We start from the raw sequence: 12,718 nt of genomic DNA on the forward strand, positions 1-12,718 counted from the left end.
TTTGTTGTCTGTACTAGGAGGGGTGGTGGAAAGGTAAGTGCTTTTCTTTTTTGTTGGGTTTGTAATTTTAAAGGAATGTTTCTATGTATTGTATGGGGATTGGAGATGGCTATTTCTGAAGGATGTGGTGGCTCATTTAGGAAGGGCAAATCTCCCTTAGAAGTTGGTAGCCTGGATCTGCATGTCCAGGATGCTTATGGGGAAACTGAAGTGGGTCACCTAGCAAAAGGCATAGCAGGTATTTTGCAAGAATAATATCAAGAAAGTTGCCAAGAAGAGAATGGGTTTGTGTAAGTCTAGTTGCTTTGCTGTTAGGAATGAAGATGCTGCACGTGCAAACGTGGCTTCTAGTGTGCCTGGGTGGCCTTCAGAGTTTCTGCTGCTGGCTTTCATAGTATAATCTGTTGCTGGAGGAAGAAGCAGTGGCATTAGCATCTCTAAGCAGGAATGAGAGCAGCAAAATGCTTATGTGCATCTAGACCATATGGATTAATTTATATCTGAATGCTGCTTTTAGGTTAAGCTGCCACTATCAACAATTTTCCCCTCCTTTTGGTGAAGAGCTACATATACCCAGAAGTTATAACAATGCAAAGCTCTAGTCCTAGGGCCATATCTGCCTTCTGAAGGGAGGAAGGCTTCCTGTTTGTGCCTCGCATCAGGATTCATGATGAGACTGAAAGAAAATTATTCAATTCTCCAGGGTCTCTTGCTGCTGCAAAATAAATGGGCAAGGTGGCACTGTGGAGCTTCTTACCCTGGATGCCTGATAGTGAGAGTAGAAGGTATATGTAGCATTTTAGCTATATTTTTCTATTTTGCTTACTGCTACCTCTCTTATTTTACACGAAATATAGCTAAAACACCTCATCAAAAGAGGGGGGAAAGAAAAGGAAGGAAATGCATTTGAACCTGAATAAATTCTAGTAGGAAAGAAGACAGTTATTTGCTGCTGTTCTTAAAGGCGGAGACAGAAGAATTAAGGCCCTTCAATATAAGAAGATGGTTATCTCATGAGCAAGCTAAACTAGCTTTGTAAAGATATAAGCCCAGGCTAGGGAGGTGGGGAAAAAAGTTCTCTTTTGTGGGCATTTTTGCCCTCTGCTTTTCCTTATAGTCGTGGGTAAATTCCTTCTGTTTTCTCATTTCTAATGGAAAAGGACCCTAACCAGCCCTGTGGGAGGAGCAGCTTTAAATACCTGAATTCACAGAGTGGTCTCTTCCTTTCTACCCATGTCTGTGTGTCTGTGAAGCCATATGCCTCTCTCCCTTTTTCTTCTAATGGATCTGCAGTAGGAGAGACTTCCACTCTCTTGTTATTCCTGTGGCTTTTCTGATGCGTTGCGACAAAGCTGTAGCTTCTATGATTTGCTTCAGGCATCCTCTCAAACACTGAGGGTTTAGCTGAATTGTCATCCTGTAGTTTTGAAAAGGAGCAAGGCTTTTTGATCAGTGTTACGTTCAGAGTTAAAACTGCTGGTGTCACATGGGTAGATATTTACCATTAATAGAATATTGGAGATGCACATAGAACGTGTCCATGAAAACCCACGTGGTTGAGTGTGAGCGTAGTCTCATATATTTTAAAGAAAAAAAAAAAATCCAGTGCACATCTGAAGTCACAGATCAGCCAAACACTTCAGTGCAAAACTGCTAGTATTATTTTGTGAGGAGAGAAGATTTTCCACAATTGGAGACAGGTTATATCTCACGCTCCAAAGCGAGCTGGGAGAAGAAAAATCTGTTCGATATTCAGTCAGCTAAAATGAGCCATAGAATTTATTCCCGGAGCTGTCTCTTCCCTAAATATCAGATCTCTGTAAGTATCAGAGGTGCTTCCAACCAAAGTACCATGCCTTCAACATCAATAAAAGACAGGCATCTATGGATAACTCTTCCAAGATGGTTTCATAGTTAGTTAATCAATATATCACAACAGACATATTGCCTTTTATTTTCTGTTTATACACCACCCAGGATCCTTGTATATGGTGTTGACGCCAGCACAAGGATACAAGAGCTTAGAGATCAATATGAAACACTTCTTCAGGTATATTGATTACCAGCTGCTAAGAAAGAGATGACTATAAATTTTTGTATATTACCATTCTGTCTGTGAGCCTGTTAAAAGGAAAGAAATGCCCTGTTTTTCTTTGCTATTTCTCTCTTCTGAGCAGATGAAAAAAAGGTGATGAGAGCTCGGGGATGTTCAGTTTTGGTTGTTTTTTTTGGTTTTTTTTTTTTTTGAGAGTGGGAGAATTCAATATATTTCTTATTTGATTTTTTTGTTGTCTTTTCTGTCTTGGGAGAAGAGAAAACTAGGGTGACAGCTAAAAGGGAAAGAATGCCAAAAGAGAAAAAAAACAAACCCCAAACCTGAAAAGACGACTCCTGAAATTCTTTTATTAATCTAATCAATATTTGGTTTAGTATTGCATTATTGAAAAACGAATTGAATTACTTTTCATTGCCATGGAAAATGGGAGCTATGTACCGCAGACTTGTGTAGCACCAGGATGTAACCTTATTTCTGCAAACACTTGAGACTTTTATTTGGCATGATTTTTCCCACTCCAAATGCAGAGGCTCTCTGAGCGTGGGCTTACTGGGTGTGCTCAGCATATTGCAGAATTAGGTGAGCAGGAAGGCCACCCGCTCAAGGACACTCATCTCCGGTTTATCTCCTGAATTACGCTGCAGAAGCTGGAATTGTTTCCATCAGCAAGCACCTCTTGCACTTCACAGAAGCTCTGTGAAGGACACAAATGAAAGAATCGGAATATTCCGAGCGTGGCGGCTTTAATAAAACTTAGTTATTATAGTTAATTTCAGGTAGTGTGTGGTGGCAATGTTAACACTGAAGTGTTGCATTGCTCTGCACGAACACAACATCCTGAAGTCACAGTGCTGGTTCTCATTGGAGTCAGACAGAAGCCACTTCTGGCTCTTGTTTGAGATGTTCATAGGTGGAAGTAGTGATAGGAGCAGCGTGCGAGTGGGGCATTAGGTCCTTAATATCTGCCCTTTTTTCATATGAGGAAAGAAAACCAGTGAGCTTGCTAAAGGAAATTTATAAAACAAAGCTTGTTCTTCAGATATGCCCCTTGCTTGTCTCAAAGAATTATCATACAAACATTAAAGATTCGGAGTGTGCCACAGCATCTTGCTGTAAAACATCTACAGTTAATGTTGCCTCCTTTTTCTGCTGTTCCAGTACATGTATTGGAAACTGAAAATTATCCAATGATGCATATGTATATGGACATCATAATTTGATTGTTTTGCGAATATTTTCATAGCTCTTTTATTAAGTTGAGCTGTTTGCTTGTTTGTTTTAAATAACTGTTTTGGGATAAGGAAGAGAACCTCAATTCTGTCTGACCCTTTGAATTACCTGTGCTGCCCTGGGGGGCACAAGCAGCCTGGTCCATTCATCCCAAGCCAAGTGTCAGAAACCAAAGTCTCTTTGGAAAAGCAGCCATCTCTCTTGAATGTGGGTTTGGTCATTGCCTATCAAACAGGATTTCATGTCTGGGGATCATAATTCTGCAGCAATACAAATAGTAAATCAGCTGAGAGAGGAGATGGAGCCTAGAGAAGAAAGTGACTTGTCTAGAGAGGTATTAGGAAAGAAAGAGCTGAAGCTTTGTGCCCTGTTTCCTAGTTCCCCATGAAATATTGCCTGTCACTGAAAAGTTCCCCGTGGAAACATGTATGGCAGTGCAGCTCTTCACTGAGTTACATCTGCTAAACTTTTTGCCCCTATGGAGAAAATTATGCTCAGGAAAAATAACTCTGTCTATGACAAGTCGGTGAGCTTCACAGCATCATCCCACAGCAAGTGGAGATCTCTGAGCCAGTGTGCATTTCTGGCCAGAGCAAGCCACATTAATCATCTAAGAAAGTAGCAGTGCACACAATAACTTTCAAGGGTGTTAAAGCAATGTTCTTAAATTTCCTGGCCGCTGGCGCTCAGCCAGAGCATCCCTGCATCCCTGCCCTGACAACTTAGCCTTGTGGTGAGCTCCTCCAGCAGACTGGATGCTGTGGCTGTGCTGCATGGCCTTGAATGAGCCATTTGGGCAAGGAAAGCCAATCACAGCCCAGTTTGGGGAGGGGAGATTGCAGCCAGTTCTTGGCCAGCAACCAAACTTTCTGGCCATTCCATTCATATCATAATCCATATTGCTCCCGTAAGTGTTCACCAATCAGAGTTAGGTAAGAAAAATCATCCCTGCTGGGGCAAAAAAGAGGTTTCTACCTTCTCATAGATTTTGAGTAGAGACTACCAGAGCTATTTTCTGTGAGTCTCTAATAACAAACCTCTCTATCAAGGTCTCTTATAACCTGGTGAAATCACCTGATTTTGATTTTTACATGCGTACAGTGAAAATGGTGAAGTGCTTCGAGGAACTCAGAAATCTGGGTGTATGAGAGGCTGCTCATGAAGCTGAATTAATCACTTTGTTCGACTGAGTTGAAGTTTGGGATTAAAGAAAAAGCTGGAACCAGCCAGGGGGGAGGAAGCGTGTTCCTTCTGTCAAAATCGTCACCTTTGTAATCTGCAATAAACCCAAACCTAAAAAGCCTTCACCAAATCAGCTTTATCCTTCAAAACAGAGGTACTGGTGAATCCCTTCTGTGGTATTTGTGAAGACATGTATGTTGGTGGGTTGCCGCCTGGAAAAAACCCTTTCAGCATGTGCTCTGTGCACCCTGCCTGGCGATCGTGGATTTTTTTCTTGTATTCACTTTCAAAATATGTATTATTCTCTCCTCTCATAAATATCATGTGCCGTAATCTCTGAGTGATGCTAGTGACTGTCCCTGAAGTGAGACGTTATGTGTGTGGTGAGGGAGGTAGAGGGGATGAGGCGCTGCGGTACACGGAGCTCAGCTGACTCGGGGACCTTCCCTCTTCTGCAGATCCTGGGCATGTCTGGTTGTTGAAAGATGTTCATGTTCATACAGGGCTTGGGAAAAATCATGGTGCTCGTTTTGGATGCCGTGGTAATTTCCTGAGTGGTTTTACACCCCTCTGATGTATGATCTATGACCCCATTCTCTGCTAGGGTCACAAATAACCTCTGAATAATGTTCTGTGTTCATTTTAACACCCACCCCACAACCCCACTCACCCTTGGCCCTTGCCTTTTTCATATTATAAATACAGAATAAAAAGGGCAGCTGGTCTTTCATGCCATAGGTGAGTTAGGATGGAGCAGCACAGATCCTTAGGCTGTTAAACCAGGGACAATGGGCTCTGTGCTTTGTCCCAGGCACTTGGCAATCAGCCCCATTGGCGTACCCTGACTCCACGGGCAGGCATCCAATTCATCATAGTCTAATCACACTAGGACAAGGGTCTTGCTGCTCAAATAACAGTGAGGTAATGCTGGGCTGCTGGTGTAAATTATGCAGTTCAATCTCAGGAAGGCTGCGGGAAAGACAGTCTATCAAAATGCCATTACATGGTGTGCACAACTTGCTGCTGCTAGTGGCTGGGCAGGCAGGTAGCTGCAGACTCTGTTTAATGACAAATTTAATGATAGACTCCTGAAGAATTACTGTTGATTACTCTTCTCGTATTCGTTTCAACCTTTCTCCCCGTGGACACAGACTGGCAGACAGCAACCCAGCTTTAAATCACCCTCCAGCCCTGTGTGAAACCACTCTGAGCACCAGCGGGAAATAGTGAGGTGTGGCTTTAAAGAAAAAAAAAGAGGAAATGTATGTATATTAAAGAGCCAGAATGCCTCTCAGGAGAAGGGGATGCATGTGGGGAGTTAGGGCTAAGGATGTCTGACAGATGTAGAGGTGACCATCCCTTTGAGGTCTGGGAGGAAGGAGAGCCCATACGCTGCCCCTGCCTGCCCTAGGGGCATCATTGGGAAAGTCTGGCTTTCCCAGGATGTCAGCCTCAGCATGGGAGAGAGGCATCATAAAGGAGCTAAATAAGTGATTTAGGACAATTCTGGTGAAAAAAGTTGGAGCTTGGGCACAAAATTAATAAGCGTAGAGTTTCCTGTTAATTTATGTCCTAAATTCTCTGCTTCTCAGGCGTTGCCTCAAGTCATCTTTGCAGAAACAAAGTGCTCTGTTGCACCATCCTTGCCTAAGATTTCATCCAAGGCCGGGGAAATGAAAGAGGGTGGGATCACTGGCTCAGAAGGCTGCTTCGTGTCATTTTGAAAATGCATAATGGCAAAGCACATGTACACATATACATATGATAAAGATGTCCATAAAGCCATGTCCATGAGAGAATTGGGAATTTAAGACATTACATTTTAAGTGACAACAACTTGGCTATTAAAAATTAAAGCTTTATTTAATCCCGTAGAATGATAAGCATGTTTTCCTTTATTGAAGAATCCTCCTGGCACGTCTGAATAAACTAATTCTCATTTGCTTTGCACTCTGTGCAAGGCACAGCTTTTGGTGGTACATGAACAGCAATCCAGCTAGAGCCTTAGCCTCCCCTACTCCATTCCAAAAAAAGGATAAGAAATTTATCTAATTTTGTTAAGAGGGTTTGATTCTAGCCAAGGGAGGTAATTGTCTTGCTCTGCTCTGCACTGGTGTTTCCTCACCTTGAGTACTGTGTGCAGTTTTGGATGCCACAGTGTTAAAAGCATCTAAAGCTTCTGGGGATGTCCAGAGAGGGGCACAAAGTTGGTGAAGGGTTTAGAGGGGGAACAGCGTGAGGAGCAGCTGAAGTCACTTGGTCTGTTCAGCCTGGAGAAGAGGAGACCTCACTGCACACTGTGGCTTCCTCACAAGGGGAGAAGGAGGAGGAGGAGCTGAGATTTTCTCCCTGGTGACCAATGATAGGACCCGAGGGAATGATAGGAAGATGTGCTGGTGGAGCTTAGGTTGGATCTAAGGAAAAGATTCTTCCTCCAGAGGGTGGTGGAGCACTGGAAAAGCTCCCTAGAAGAGCAGTCACAGCACGAAGCCTGACAATATTGTAGAAGCATTTGACCAACGTCCTCAGACACACAGTGTGAATGTTTGGGTTGTTCTGTGCAGGGTGAGGAGTTGGGCTTGACGATCCTCGTGATTCCCTTCCAACTGAAGATATTCTATGAATCTATGATCCCCAAAAGCCTCTGGTCTAAGAGCAGCCCACTTGAAATTACATCATCTCCCATCATAGAGTTCCCTTGAAATTTTATCATTGCTGTTCCCAGTGCAAAGTGTTGCTCTTTCATGGCCTCTTTGTGTTCCCCAATCTGACCGCTTCAGCTATTAAAAATGAATTGTCTGTGTTACCAGGGAATAAAAGCAGCAGAAGTATACTGAGAGCTGCTTCAACCCAGAAAAGCATAAAGTTAGAAATTACCTTTTTCAAGAAACATACACAGTTTTGTTACGACCCATTTTGAACCACGTATTCATTAGTTTCAAAACCAACCGCAAATCCTAAAAGCACAATGAGGAAGAGGTGGAGGCAAGGTGAGGTGGGAGGCTTAAGGGATATGGGCTGTAAGGGCTTTCAGGGGGACATCTGATGCTGGGTGAAAGAGGGTAGAGTTGGACCATCAGTTGGGTCTGATCCCATCTTGGTAAGTTCCTAGTGACATAAAACAAACTGGGTGAGGTCTAGGAGCCTGTATTTCACAGCCTCCACCGGGCCAATTGCTCAGGATGACTGGTAACTAGAGATGGATAAATTTAGGCAAATTCATGCTACTTTCCTCCTCGTATCTCATACTAATACATTGAAATTATGATTAAGACACAATTAGCAACATAGATTTCAGCATAACATCATGATTGGTGCTGCCAGGGCTTATCATTTTGGTTGTCGGGGGGTTTTTTTTGTGTAACAAGCTTTTGCTGTAGTGTTGTTTTATGGACTTTTTTGCTTGATTTGCCTGTTTTTTCTAAATGTTTTACAAATGTCGCTGCCATCGTTTCATTCCTTCTGAAAAAGCTTTGTTATTTGAAGAAACTGCAGCATGTCAGATTAAAGTGCAAATACCCACTTCAAGGCTTTAACAAGTTCTGTGCCACTAAAAGCCTTTGATTTCTGCATTTAATTATGTCTCATTGGATTATAATAATCCTATTCCTCCTTGTTTCTTGAACTCAGTTTTCCATACTTGTCTTGCACTCAATTAAAAGTGCCTTTTTCGCTGCTAGGCTGGTAGCTGGTAGTGAAATTAAGGCTGACACATGGGGGAACTTTGCATCTGGAGGGATCTTATTTTTAACTTCTAAACCTCAGCACCTGCAGGGCTCCTGGTGGGTGAACTTTTATTCTAATATTGTGAAATCTGACAAGAAAACGGTCCCTTCTGTGTTGCTGAAAGGTTGGATAAACTTCCCCAGAGACCTGTCCCAGATGGTGCCAACCTTCCGAAGTGTTTCAGAATCCACAGTGCTGTACGTCATTCAATTGGGTTTTGCTCTTCAGGCTTGTAATTGCAGATGTGCCCCAGGGTTGAGAAAATAAGGGAGAGTTGACACTAAGTGGTGAGACCCGGAGGCTGGCAGAGTTCTGGGGTAGAAGAGCCTGGACCACCCGGTCATCCCTGCCAAGGAAGCTGGTGGTGATATAGCAGCCTTTGCTGGTTGTGGTCCCTGTCACAGAAAATAGCCAGACTCTGGGACTGCTGAATCATGGAACGGTTTGGATTGGAAGGAACCTTAAAGATAATCCAGTTCCAACTCCTCTGCTATGAGCAGGGACACCTCCTGCTGCATCAGGTTGCTCAAGGCCCCATCTAACCTGACCTTGAACATCCCTCCAGGGATGGGAAATCCATGACTTCTCTGGGCAATCTGTTCCAGTGCCTCATCACCCTCACAGTAAAAAATCCTTTTCCAAGCATCTGCTCTAAATCTACCCTCTTTTAGCTTAAAGCCAACCTATCCTCATCCGATCACTGTGCTCCCTGATAAAGAACCCCTCACCAGCTTTTCTGTAGCCCCGTATACGGCATCGCTACCTTCACAGTGCTCTGTGCTGGCTGAACGCTCAGGTTTTCTTCTGGCATATCATTTTACTATGTAGCATATTGCCATGTTATTAATCCTAATCAAGTTTTGTTTCCTCATTTTCTTTCTGTAATTGTAAATAACATCTACTTTGTATTAGTATAAAAAAGAGTATAATAACATCGGTCAGTAATTTTATACAATATTATGGATGCAATCAAAACATCTTGAAAGTTGTCTGCTCACAACACATCAGAGACATAGATGGTCTTTAGTTTTCTTTTTTATTTTCTAGTCCTGGGTTTGTTTCTGACATGCCCCTCTCAGCTGTCAATGGATAAAATTTCCCCATCCCTGGAGGTGTTCAAGGCCAGGTTGGATGGGGCGTTGGGCAGCCTGATCTAGTGGGATGTCCCTGCCCATGGCAGGGAGTTTGGAACTAGGTGATTTTTAAGGTCTTTTTCCAGTTGTAATTATTCTATGATACTACGAAATTCTCTATTTTAAGTAGTAGGTATTTAGGTCTCTCCAGAGAAACCAGCTTTTCAGAAATTTGGCATGCTTGCAGCTGCTCACACACACACAAAAAGGATGTTCTTGGGTTTTGGCTCTCCATTTTTTGTTTTCTGGGAGCAAAAATACACATATTTATCCCAGTTTCCATTCTTCCCTTGTGTAAAGAGATACTTATCACAAGTCTAAAAAAGTGAAAGGTTCTTCTGGAAATCTGCTGTTAAACATTTGCAAGATATTTAGAGGTGCAAAGAAAGAAAAAGATGAATATCGTGCTAATTTCTAGCTAAATTTGGCTAAACTCTAGCTAATGTCTTGGCAAAGCTTTCCTCACCTCCCCTTTTTCTTTTAATAGTAGCATTTTATGATTAGTGATGAGTTTGGTTTTGACCTTTTTCTTTGCTATTGAAGAAGCTTCGTAAGCAGAGATGGAAGAAGCAGCAGCACTTGACCCTTTTCTGAAAGCTGGGTGCCTGGGAGAGGAGGGCAGATCTGTGTAAAGCATAAAGAATCAGGTGGGGATAAGAAAAAAAAATTGGAGAAGTAAAAGAATCACAGTGTCCAAACCAATTTTTTTAGGGTAAGGGTGGGAGAAACAGAAAGTGTTTGGTATTCCTGCTGACTGCAGGATGGCTCAGTGAACAAGAAAATCACTATTCCACAAACAGTGGGCTACCTTTATGTATTGTGCATCACTGTTGCAGTCAAGTAGTGTTACAGCAAGGAAAAATTTTACCTAATGCCTAAACTCATTGCTTTGTAGAATCATAGAACCATTAAGGTTGGAAAAGACCTCCAAAATGATCCAGTCCAAGCATCAGCCCAACCCCACCATGCCTACTAAACCATGTCTTGAAGTGCCACATCTTCACACTTTTTGAGATTCCACCACTTCTCTGAGGAGGCTTTTCAATGCTTCACCACTCTTTTGGTAAAGAAATTTTCCTGCTATCCAATATAAATCTTCCCAGGTGGAACTTGAGGCCATTTCCTCTCTCCCCATCACTTATTAATTGCAAGAGGAAAAATTATTATGGAAAATATTGATCGCTATCCATGCTACATAACCCCTGTATGGTGCTACAAAATCTATGACGTTAAATGCAGATGACATGAGCAAAGTAATATGGTTTGTGTGTCTTGTAAATGTACCATTTACAGTGCTTTTGTCCAGACAGTATTCAATGTACGTGAATGAGTGGGAAAGAGCCTGCAGATTTGAGAGGGAGATTTTATTTATTCATTGTAAAAGCTTGTACTCATTTTATATATTTTAGCATTTTGAGTTTCTAGCTGCTTTGAGACACAATATGTGCTTTTGAGGTCTATGTTGCTTATGTCTGAGTTATCTGGTAACTTTCAGCTGAGGCAGGTAGGTAAACTTTTCAAAATTTTACAACTACCTACAGTTCTTTTCAGTTCTAATCACCTTGTTGCAGGTTTATTGGAGTGGATTTTCCTATGTGACCTATGACTCAAGACCCTTGAATCATCTCGGCTTCTCAGGATCAGCTGAAGGATTTTAGGGCATTAGGCTTCTTATCCCTGAAGCAGTGATTTGGGATTTTTGAGATTAATGCGGCTTTTCCCTTTGATCCCTATTTTCTCCTTCCTCTAACACTAGAAATGAAGATATGGATGTGGCCCTCCTCCACCCTAGCTGTACCCACAGCCACGTGGCTGGGTTTTCAGGAGGCTTTTCTAAAGCATTTCTAGCCCAAACCAACCGCTGTGCTGCAGGGATCTGATCATTGTGCTGACAGTCATCTTTGCTCTGGCAGTTAAGGGAGAGCATTTGAACTCTGCCACCGTAACAGGATTAGGCTTTTATACCCTGAATGATTCAGATTTGGAATCCCGTAGGCTCTGATTACTTTGGGAAGCTGATGAGTGATGGTGCGATTCATTGAGCTGTTTACAATGAGGCATACAAACAGGTTTCACACTGGAAGGAGTGGACCTTGTTGGAGAAAACCAGCTTTGGCTTTCCCAGGAAGCCTACAACGACAACAACAAAAAAACCTTGCAAGCTGTCAAATGGGTCAGTGCTCCAGGGTTTTCCCTTCTCTGTGGTGGCTCTGTGGGTGATGCACGTGGTGGACTCCAGGAGCTCCCACAGCAAGGAAAATCCCTGGTGATACTTTACCTGGCTGGTTTTGCTTCCAGCATGCTGGCTCGTGCCTGAAGCCATCTCCCTCCTCCAGCAGTACTAATGCAGTTAATAATATGGAGTATTTAACATGGCAATTGCTCCTCTGATCTAGTCCCTGTAAAAGTACCTCTTAAGGTAGGACATTTAATTCACCTGCCACCGAATTCCCTTTGTTGAAGACTCATACTTCATGCTGCTGCCAATTTTCTCCTACTCTCACTTGCTAAAATAATACATTGCACTCACCTCTTAAATTAGACACAAGCTTAACCGTCTAACAAAGTTCATGAAGCCTGTTTGTTGCAAGGATAGATATGAATATGTTTTTTTGCTTTGGGAAATGGCAGATGTATGGGGTCTGCCAGCTGGCTTTAACGTGAAAATTGTGGGGTTTGATTTTCCTGAGATGTTTTCCTAGGATTCCAGACTTTTTCTTTGCCATGGACAAAATCTCCCCACCCTCTGGGGGAAGAATCTTTCCCCAAGATCCAATCTAAACCTCACATCTTTCTGCCCTTCCCTTGCATCCTGTCATTAGTCGCCAAAGAGCAGAGATCAGGGTCTGCTCCTCCTCCTCCCCTCGTGAGAAGCTGTAGACTCTGATGAGGTCTCCCCTCAGTCTCCTCTTTTCCAGGCTGAAGAGACCAAGTGACTTACACAGAAGAAGGAGCGGTATTTGTCCCAGAATCCAACTTGTCTTTTATTGGAAAAACAATAAAGCTATGAAGGGATATATTATTAAGATAACTAATCAACAGGTGGCAAATGAAAAAGGCAGCCGAAATGAAATTATCTGAGGACAAATGAGTAATTTTAAATTTGTTCTGAGCTTTATAATTGAAGGTGTAAGAGTGCAAAACTTATCATGGAAAGAAAACCAGAAAATGGATGTACTTAAGGCTGTGCATCTATGAAAGTAGTTTTATTGCACATTACTAAATTTCATAATGCCTTCATTGTATCACTGTTAAGTGTCCAGAATTCTTCTTGTTTAATGAGTAAAATAAAAATGTGCTTAATGTGCCAGTATTAAATAGGTCCATAGGAAAGGCAAGTCTGCAAAGGATATTTCTACTTTAGTACTCGATATTTTGTCAGATGATGTTT

Source organism: Phaenicophaeus curvirostris, chromosome 4, assembly GCF_032191515.1.
Source record: "Phaenicophaeus curvirostris isolate KB17595 chromosome 4, BPBGC_Pcur_1.0, whole genome shotgun sequence".
Classification (NCBI taxonomy): Eukaryota; Metazoa; Chordata; class Aves; order Cuculiformes; family Cuculidae; genus Phaenicophaeus; species Phaenicophaeus curvirostris.